This window comes from Triturus cristatus, chromosome 1_2 (genome assembly GCF_964204655.1).
Source record: "Triturus cristatus chromosome 1_2, aTriCri1.1, whole genome shotgun sequence".
Taxonomy (NCBI): Eukaryota; Metazoa; Chordata; class Amphibia; order Caudata; family Salamandridae; genus Triturus; species Triturus cristatus.
In genome coordinates, this window is record NC_140580.1 from 1146776231 (window position 1) to 1146786714 (window position 10484).

General features: G+C 59.9%; 1 protein-coding gene across 1 annotated transcript in view; it reads right to left on the reverse strand.

The window, feature by feature from the left end:
• CFAP77 (cilia and flagella associated protein 77) overlaps positions 1–10484 on the reverse strand; it is a 1103317-nt gene that overhangs the window by 966702 nt on the left and 126131 nt on the right. The gene's annotated exons all lie outside the window — the stretch shown is intronic.

Below are 10484 nucleotides of genomic sequence, written 5' to 3' on the forward strand. Positions count from 1 at the left end.
CTGCTGGCGCTGCCGCGGACCGTATATCTTCCGGGGACCTGCTGGCGCTGCCGCGGCCCGTTGTATCGACCATCCACACCGGGACCTGCTGGCGCTGCCGCGGCCCATACCACCTAACCACCAAGCTCGAGGATTGTGAGCTCATCATCATCTCATCAGAGCTACCTGATTGGTAAATAGACTGCCCCGCTACCCCCTTCCCTACCTTGCGAGACTCTAATCGAGGGGACCCCTGAGTCCAGACCTCCTTGTACCATTCAACCGTACCTTAAATAAGTGCTTATAAAGAACGCTGAACCTCATCCGTGTGTGATATCTGTCTGTGGGGGGGGGGAAGTTACTTGTCTGTACGATCGCTGGAGACGGCTCTCCCCGGAGACCTCTCCTCCTGACCCCGGCCGACCCTCCCGGTCCGTCTACCTTTTCTAACATTGGTGGCCAGCGGCGCGATCCGAATCAACGCGTAATCGTACAGAGAGTAGCTCACCCCACGACAAAACACGATGTCGACCAAAGATAGCAGCTCCACCGAGAAGTTCCAAATGGAGAAATTAGAAGAATACAACCACCGCGAACTGAGACAATTTTGCATAGAACTTGGCATTGCTACCACCGGCCTGAGTACCAAGGATGATCTAAAGCGCGCTCTTGAGTCATGGACAGAAACTGGGGTCGCAGGACCCTCCGACCAAAGCAGCGTCACTTACCTCATCGACATGGGGTCCTCCCGGAACCCCCTTCGGGTCCTCCACACCAACCGGCTCAAACCACACTTTGTGCGATCCGAACTAAGCCTCTTGATGGCTACAGACAGTGGCACGGAAGAAGACTCCGAGCCCCTCCCGGATCTCCTGAAGACTCAGGAGAAGGACGGCTCCGTGGACGGGGTCCGGCTCTCTGACGCCCTCACTTCGGAGCAACGCCAGGACTGCCGGGACCTCCTGCTGCAGTTCGCTGCCCTGTTCTCCCTCACCCCCGGGATCACCCCCTGGTGTCTGCACGACGTAGACACCGGGGACAGTCCCCCTGTCCGGCACCGGGCCTACCGCGTACCAGATCGGGTACGGGCCTGCATACAGGAGGAAGTGGACAAGATGCTCACGATCGGTGTCATCGAGCCCTCGGACAGTCCCTGGGCCAGTCCGGTCGTATTAGTTCCCAAGGCCGCTGCCCCCGGCTCCGCCCCTGAACTGAGATTCTGCGTCGACTACCGGGGCTTGAACGCTGTCACCCGGACCGACGCTCATCCCATCCCCCGAGCAGACGAGCTGATCGACCGGCTGGGTGCCGCCCGCTACCTTAGTATCTTCGACCTAACGGCGGGCTACTGGCAGATCGGCCTCACACCCAGGGCTCAGGAACGGTCAGCCTTCTCTACCCCCGATGGCCACTATCAATTTAAGGTCATGCCCTTTGGCATGAAGAATGCCCCCGCCACGTTCCAACGCCTTGTGAACCAGGTCTTGGCGGGACTTGAAGAATTCAGCGCTGCCTACCTGGACGATATCGCTGTATACAGCCGCCACTGGTCCGACCACCTCCGTCACCTCCAGGAGGTCCTACACGCCCTCCAGCGGGCCGGCCTCACCATTAAGGCCGGCAAGTGCCAGATTGGCCAAGGGTCTGTGACCTACCTTGGGCACCAAGTGGGGAGCGGGCTGGTGGCCCCACTACAACTTAAGATTGCTGCCATCCAGTCCTGGCAGCCCCCCGTCACCCAGACCGAAGTCCGAGCCTTCCTGGGGCTCACCGGCTACTACCGGCGGTTCGTGAAGGACTACGGCAGCATCGTGGGGCCCCTCACGGGTCTCACATCCAAGAACCAACCGAAGCGGGTCAACTGGACTCCTGATTGTCAAGCGGCCTTCGAGGAGCTGAAGGCCGCCCTGTGCACCGCCCCGGTGCTCCAGGCCCCCGATTACAGTCGGGAATTTGTGGTGCAGACCGACGCCTCCGACCACGGCATCGGAGCCGTCCTCTCTCAGTTGAACCCCGAAGGTCATGACCAGCCGGTGGCCTTCATCAGTCGACGTCTCCTGGCCCGAGAACAGCGTTGGAGCACCATCGAGAGAGAGGCCTTTGCAGTAGTGTGGGCCCTCAAAAAGCTCCGACCCTATCTCTTCGGTACCCACTTCCGGGTACAAACCGACCATCGACCCCTGCAATGGCTGATGCAGATGCGGGGGGAAAACCCAAAACTCTTGCGCTGGTCCATTTCCCTGCAGGGAATGGACTTCACCGTGGAGCACCGACCAGGCCAAGACCACGCCAACGCGGATGGCCTGTCCCGCTTTTTCCGCCTCGACGAAGAGAGTCCCCAAGGAGATGGGTGACTCTCCCCGCCTTCAGCTGGGGGGGACGCATGTTGGACAGGCCTCACAGACGGCTTGCTCCCTCCCCGCTCGACAGGGCCCGAACTCCGGCCCACCTGGCATATCCCCACGACAAGCACCTGTACTCCGTCTCCCGACGGACCCTCTGCCCTCGGACCCCTACTCATCACGGGGTCCAGCCCCACCGGCTTCCCCGGCCGGGTCAAGCCACCATCTGGGGCCCTGCACCACGCGGCCGCATGGCCTCCCCTCGACCCTAACCCCGGGCCTGGCCGGCCCCGACATCCCGGCACCACCATCCACCCAGGAGGTGAGCGGACCACTTGGCAAGTCAATGGGAGAACGAACTGTCAAGGGCTCTCCCCCGCCAGGTGCCGATCGCCCCCAGCTCCCCCAGGCACTGGCTCCACCCCCTGCTGGGTGTCTGGACACCTTCATCCCGGACCCTCCGACCTCCAAGTGCGAGGGTCCGGACATCAAGGGGCACCAGCCCTATAACTGAGGCAGCTCCGGAGCAGGAAGGCAGTTGTATCCTGGAGTCGAGAGACACCGAGTGAACTCAACCTTGACGGTCTACTGGCGCTGCCGTAGCCCGCTCTTGTGAACCATCGTCCTGCCTGCTGGCGCTGCCGCGGCCTTCTGCAACATTCATCTTCCTGGGACCTGCTGGCGCTGCCGCGGCCCGTTGTAACGACCATCCTCACCGGGACCTGCTGGCGCTGCCACGGCCTTCTGCAACCGTCATCTTCCTGGGACCTGCTGGCGCTGCCGCGGCCCGTTGTAACGACCATCCTCACCGGGACCTGCTGGCGCTGCCGCGGACCGTATATCTTCCGGGGACCTGCTGGCGCTGCCGCGGCCCGTTGTATCGACCATCCACACCGGGACCTGCTGGCGCTGCCGCGGCCCATACCACCTAACCACCAAGCTCGAGGATTGTGAGCTCATCATCATCTCATCAGAGCTACCTGATTGGTAAATAGACTGCCCCGCTACCCCCTTCCCTACCTTGCGAGACTCTAATCGAGGGGACCCCTGAGTCCAGACCTCCTTGTACCATTCAACCGTACCTTAAATAAGTGCTTATAAAGAACGCTGAACCTCATCCGTGTGTGATATCTGTCTGTGGGGGGGGGAAGTTACTTGTCTGTACGATCGCTGGAGACGGCTCTCCCCGGAGACCTCTCCTCCTGACCCCGGCCGACCCTCCCGGTCCGTCTACCTTTTCTAACACACACCATGCCTCCATACCCACCAGAGCCCTGCACACCTTGCCTCCATACCCATCACAGACCTGCACACCCTGCCTTCATACCCATCACAGTCCCGCAACCCCTGCCTTCATACCCATCAGAGCCCTGCACACCTTGCCTCCATACCCATCAGTGCCCTGCACATCCTGCGTTCACACCCATCGCAGCCCTGCACACCTTGCCTTCATACCCATCACAGTCCCGCACCCCCTGCCTTCACACCCATCACAGCCCTGCACACCCTGCCTTCATACCCATCAGAGCCCTGCACACCTTGCCTCCATAACCATCAGTGCCCTGCACACCTTACCTTCATACCCATCAGAGCCCTGCACACCTTGCCTCCATACCCATCAATGCCCTGCACATCCTGCCTTGCCTTCATACCGATCAGAGCCCTGCACACCTTGCCTCCATACCCGTCAGAGCCCTGCACACCCTGCCTTCATACCCATCAGAGCCCCGCATACCTTGCCTCCATACCCATCAGTGCCCTGCACATCCTGCCTTCACACCCATCACAGCCCTGCACACCCTGCCTTCATACCCATCACGGCCACGCACCCCCTGCCTTCATACCCATCACGGCCCCGCACCCCCGCCTTCATACCCATCAGAGCCCTACACACCTTGCCTCTATACCCATCAGAGCCCTGCACACCTTGCCTTCATACCCATCAGAGCCCTGCACCCCCTGCCTCCATACCCATCAGAGCCCTGCACACCTTGCCTCTATACTCATCAGAGCCCTGCACACCTTGTCTCTATACCCATCAGAGCCCTGCACACCTTGCCTCCATACCCATCAGAGCCCTGCACACCTTGCCTCTATACCCATCAGAGCCCTGCACACCTTGAGCCCTGCACACCTTGCCTCCAACCCCATCAGTGCCCTGCACACCCTGCCTTCATACCCATCAGAGCCCTGCACATCTTGCCTCCATACCCATCAGAGCCCTGCACACCTTGCCTTCACACCCATCAGAGCCGTGCACACCTTGCCTCCATACCCATCAGAGCCCTGCACACCTTGCCTCCATACCCATCAGTGCCCTGCACATCCTGCCTTCACACCCATCACAGCCCTGCACACCCTGCCTTCATATGCATCAGAGCCCTGCACCTCCTGCCTTCATACCCATCAGAGCCCTGCACACCCTGCCTCCATACCCATCACAGCCCTGCACACCTTGCCTTCATACCCATCAGAGCCCTGCACCCCCTGCCTTCATACCCATCAGAGCCCTGCACACCCTGCCTTCATACCCATCAGTGCCCTGCACACCCTGCCTTCATACCCATCAGAGCCCTGCACACCTTGCCTCCATACCCAGAGCCCTGCACACCTTACCTTCATACCCATCAGAGCCCTGCACACCTTGCCTTCATACCCATCAGAGCCCTGCACACCCTGCCTTCACACCCATCACAGCCCTGCACACCCTGCCTTCATACCCATCAGAGCCCTGCACACCTTGCCTCCATACCCATCAGAGCCCTGCACACCCTGCCTTCATACGCATCAGAGCCCTGCACCTCCTGCCTTCATACCCATCAGAGCCCTGCACACCCTGCCTCCATGAACTTCAGAGCCCTGCACACCCTGCCTTCACACCCATCACAGCCCTGCACACCCTGCCTTCATACCCATCAGAGCCCTGCACACCTTGCCTCCATACCCATCAGTGCCCTGCACATCCTGCCTTCACACCCATCACAGCCCTGCACACCCTGCCTTCATATGCATCAGAGCCCTGCACCTCCTGCCTTCATACCCATCAGAGCCCTGCACACCCTGCCTCCATACCCATCACAGCCATGCACACCTTGCCTTCATACCCATCAGAGCCCTGCACCCCCTGCCTTCATACCCATCAGAACCCTGCACACCCTGCCTCCATACCCATCAGAGCCCTGCACACCTTGCCTCTATACCCATCAGAGCCCTGCACACCTTGCCTCCATACCCATCAGAGCCCTGCACACCCTGCCTCCATACCCATCAGAGCCCTGCACACCCTGCCTTCATACCCATCAGTGCCCTGCACACCCTGCCTTCATACCCATCAGAGCCCTGCACACCTTGCCTCCATACCCATCAGAGCCCTGCACACCTTGCCTCCATACCCAGAGCCGTGCACACCTTACCTTCATACCCATCAGAGCCCTGCACACCTTGCCTTCATACCCATCAGAGCCCTGCACACCCTGCCTTCACACCCATCACAGCCCTGCACACCCTGCCTTCATACCCATCAGAGCCCTGCACACCTTGCCTTCATACCCATCAGAGCCCTGCACACCCTGCCTTCACACCCATCACAGCCCTGCACACCCTGCCTTCATACCCATCAGAGCCCTGCACACCTTGCCTCCATACCCATCAGAGCCCGGCACACCTTGCCTCCATACCCATCAGAGCCGTGCACACCTTGCCTCCATACCCAGAGCCCTGCACACCTTGTCTCTATACCCATCAGAGCCCTGCACATCTTGCCTTCATACACATCAGAGCCCTGCACATCCTGCCTTCACACCCATCACAGCCCTGCACACCCTGCCTTCATACCCATCAGAGCCCTGCACACCTTGCCTCCATACCCATCAGTGCCCTGCACATCCTGCCTTCACACCCATCACAGCCCTGCACACCCTGCCTTCATATGCATCAGAGCCCTGCACCTCCTGCCTTCATACCCATCAGAGCCCTGCACACCCTGCCTCCATACCCATCACAGCCATGCACACCTTGCCTTCATACCCATCAGAGCCCTGCACCCCCTGCCTTCATACCCATCAGAACCCTGCACACCTTGCCTCCATACCCATCAGAGCCCTGTACACCTTGCCTTCATACCCATCAGAGCCCTGCACACCTGCCTCCATACCCAGAGCCCTGCACACCTTGTCTCTATACCCATCAGAGCCCTGCACACCTTGCCTTCATACCCATCAGAGCCCTGCACACCCTGCCTTCATATGCATCAGAGCCCTGCACCTCCTGCCTTCATACCCATCAGAGCCCTGCACACCTTGCCTTCATACCCATCAGAGCCCTGCACACCTTACCTTCATACTCATCAGAGCCCTGCACACCCTGCCTTCATACCCATCAGAGCCCTGCACACCTTGCCTCCATACCCAGAGCCCTGCACACCTTGCCTTCATACCCATCAGAGCCCTGCACACCTTACCTTCATACCCATCAGAGCCCTGCACACCCTGCCTCCATACCCATCAGAGCCCTGCACACCCTGCCTCCATACCCATCAGTGCCCTGCACACCTTGCCTCCATACCCATCAGAGCCCTGCACACCGTGCCTCCATACCCAGAGCCCTGCACACCTTGTTTCCATACCCATCAGAGCCCTGCATACCTTGCCTCCATACCCATCAGAGCCCTGCACACCCTGCCTCCATACCCCTCAGAGCCCTGCACACCCTGCCTTCATACCCATCAGTGCCCTGCACACCCTGCCTTCATACCCATCAGAGCCCTGCACACCTTGCCTCCATACCCATCAGAGCCCTGTACATCCTGCCTTCACACCCATCACAGCCCTGCACACCCTGCCTTCATACTCATCAGAGCCCTGCACACCTTGCCTTCATACCCATCAGAGCCCTGCACACCCTGCCTTCACACCCATCACAGCCCTGCACACCCTGCCTTCATACCCATCAGAGCCCTGCACACCCTGCCTTCACACCCATCACAGCCCTGCACACCCTGCCTTCATACCCATCAGAGCCCTGCACACCCTGCCTCCATACCCATCACAGCCATGCACACCTTGCCTCCATACCCATCAGAGCCCTGCACACCATGCCTCCATACCCATCAGAGCCCTGTACACCCTGCCTTCACACCCATCACAGCCCTGCACACCCTGCCTTCATACCCATCAGAGCCCTGCACCTCCTGCCTTCATACCCATCAGAGCCCTGCACACCTTGCCTTCATACCCATCAGAGCCCTGCACCTCCTGCCTTCATACCCATCACGGCTCACACCCCCTGCCTCCATACCCATCAGAGCCCTGCACACCCTGCCTCCATACCCATCAGTGCCCTGCACACTTTGCCTCCATACCCATCAGAGCCCTGCACACCTTGCCTCCATACCCAGAGCCCTGCACACCTTGCCTCCATACCCATCAGAGCCCTGCACACCGTGCCTCCATACCCAGAGCCCTGCACACCTTGTTTCCATACCCATCAGAGCCCTGCATACCTTGCCTCCATACCCATCAGAGCCCTGCATACCTTGCCTCCATACCCATCAGAGCCCTGCACACCCTGCCTCCATACCCATCAGAGCCCTGCACACCCTGCCTCCATACCCATCAGAGCCGTGCACACCTTGCCTCCATACCCATCAGAGCCCTGCACACCTTGCCTCCATACCCATCAGAGCCCTGCACACCTTGCCTCCATACCCATCAGTGCCCTGCACACTTTGCCTCCATACCCATCAGAGCCCTGCACACCTTGCCTCCATACCCAGAGCCCTGCACACCTTGCCTCCATACCCATCAGAGCCCTGCACACCGTGGCTCCATACCCATCAGAGCCCTGCACACCTTGCCTTCATACCCATCAGAGCCCTGCACCCCCTGCCTTCATACCCATCAGAACCCTGCACACCCTGCCTTCATACTCATCAGAGCCCTGCACACCTTGCCTCCATACCCATCAGAGCCCTGCACACCCTGCCTCCATACCCATCAGAGCCCTGCACACCTTGCCTCCATACCCATCAGAGCCCTGCACACCTTGCCTCCATACCCATCAGAGCCCTGCACACCTTGCCTCCATACCCATCAGAGCCCTGCACACCTTGCCTCCATACCCATCAGAGCCCTGCACACCTTGCCTCCATACCCATCAGAGCCCTGCACACCCTGCCTCCATACCCATCAGAGCCCTGCACACCTTGCCTCCAACCCCATCAGTGCCCTGCACACCCTGCCTCCATACCCATCAGAGCCCTGCACACCCTGCCTCCATACCCATCAGAGCCGTGCACACCTTGCCTCCATACCCATCAGAGCCCTGCACACCTTGCCTCCATACCCATCAGAGCCCTGCACACCTTGCCTCCATACCCATCAGTGCCCTGCACACTTTGCCTCCATACCCATCAGAGCCCTGCACACTTTGCCTCCATACCCAGAGCCCTGCACACCTTGCCTCCATACCCATCAGAGCCCTGCACACCGTGCCTCCATACCCAGAGCCCTGCACACCTTGTTTCCATACCCATCAGAGCCCTGCATACCTTGCCTCCATACCCATCAGAGCCCTGCACACCTTGCCTCCATACCCATCAGAGCCCTGCACACCTTGCCTTCATACCCATCAGAGCCCTGCACACCTTGCCTCTATACCCATTAGAGCCCTGCACACCCTGCCTCCATACCCATCAGAGCCCTGCACACCCTGCCTCCATACCCATCAGAGCCCTGCACACCCTGCCTCCATACCCATCAGAGCCCTGCACACCTTGCCTCCATACCCATCAGAGCCCTGCACACCCTGCCGACATACCCATCAGTGCCCTGCACACCCTGCCTTCACACCCATCACAGCCCTGCACACCCTGCCTTCGTACCCATCACAGCCCCGCACCCCATGCCTTCATACCCATCAGAGCCCTGCACACCTTGCCTCCATACCCATCAGAGCCCTGCACACCCTGCCTTCACACCCATCTCAGCCCTGCACACCCTGCCTTCATACCCATCAGTGCCCTGCACACCCTGCCTTCACACCCATCGCAGCCCTGCACACCTTGCCTCCATACCCATCAGAGCCCTGCACACCCTGCCTTCATACCCATCAGTGCCCTGCACACCCTGCCTTCATACCCATCAGAGCCCTGCACACCTTGCCTCCATACCCATCAGAGCCCGGCACACCTTGCCTCCATACCCATCAGAGCCCTGCACACCTTGTTTCCATACCCATCAGAGCCCTGCACACCTTGCCTCCATACCCATCAGAGCCCTGCACACCTTGCCTCCATACCCAGAGCCGTGCACACCTTACCTTCATACCCATCAGAGCCCTGCACACCTTGCCTCCATACCCATCACAGCCCTGCACACCTTGCCTCCATACCCATCACAGCCCTGCACACCTTGCCTCCATACCCAGAGCCGTGCACACCTTACCTTCATACCCATCAGAGCCCTGCACACCTTGCCTCCATACCCATCAGAGCCCTGCACACCTTGCCTCCATACCCATCACAGCCCTGCACACCTTGCCTCCATACCCATCACAGCCCTGCACACCTTGCCTCCATACCCAGAGCCGTGCACACCTTACCTTCATACCCATCAGAGCCCTGCACACCTTGTTTCCATACCCATCAGAGCCCTGCACACCTTGCCTCCATACCCATCAGAGCCCTGCACACCTTGCCTCCATACCCAGAGCCCTGCACACCTTACCTTCATACCCATCAGAGCCCTGCACACCTTGCCTTCATACCCATCAGAGCCCTGCACACCTTGCCTCCATACCCATCAGAGCCCTGCACACCTTGCCTCCATACCCATCAGAGCCCTGCACACCTTGCCTCCATACCCATCACAGCCCTGCACACCTTGCCTCCATACCCAGAGCCGTGCACACCTTACCTTCATACCCATCAGAGCCCTGCACACCTTGTTTCCATACCCATCAGAGCCCTGCACACCTTGCCTCCATGAACTTCAGAGCCCTGCACACCTTGCCTCCATACCCATCACAGCCCTGCACACCTTGCCTCCATACCCAGAGCCGTGCACACCTTACCTTCATACCCATCAGAGCCCTGCACACCTTGTTTCCATACCCATCAGAGCCCTGCACACCTTGCCTCCATGAACTTCAGAGCCCTGCACACCT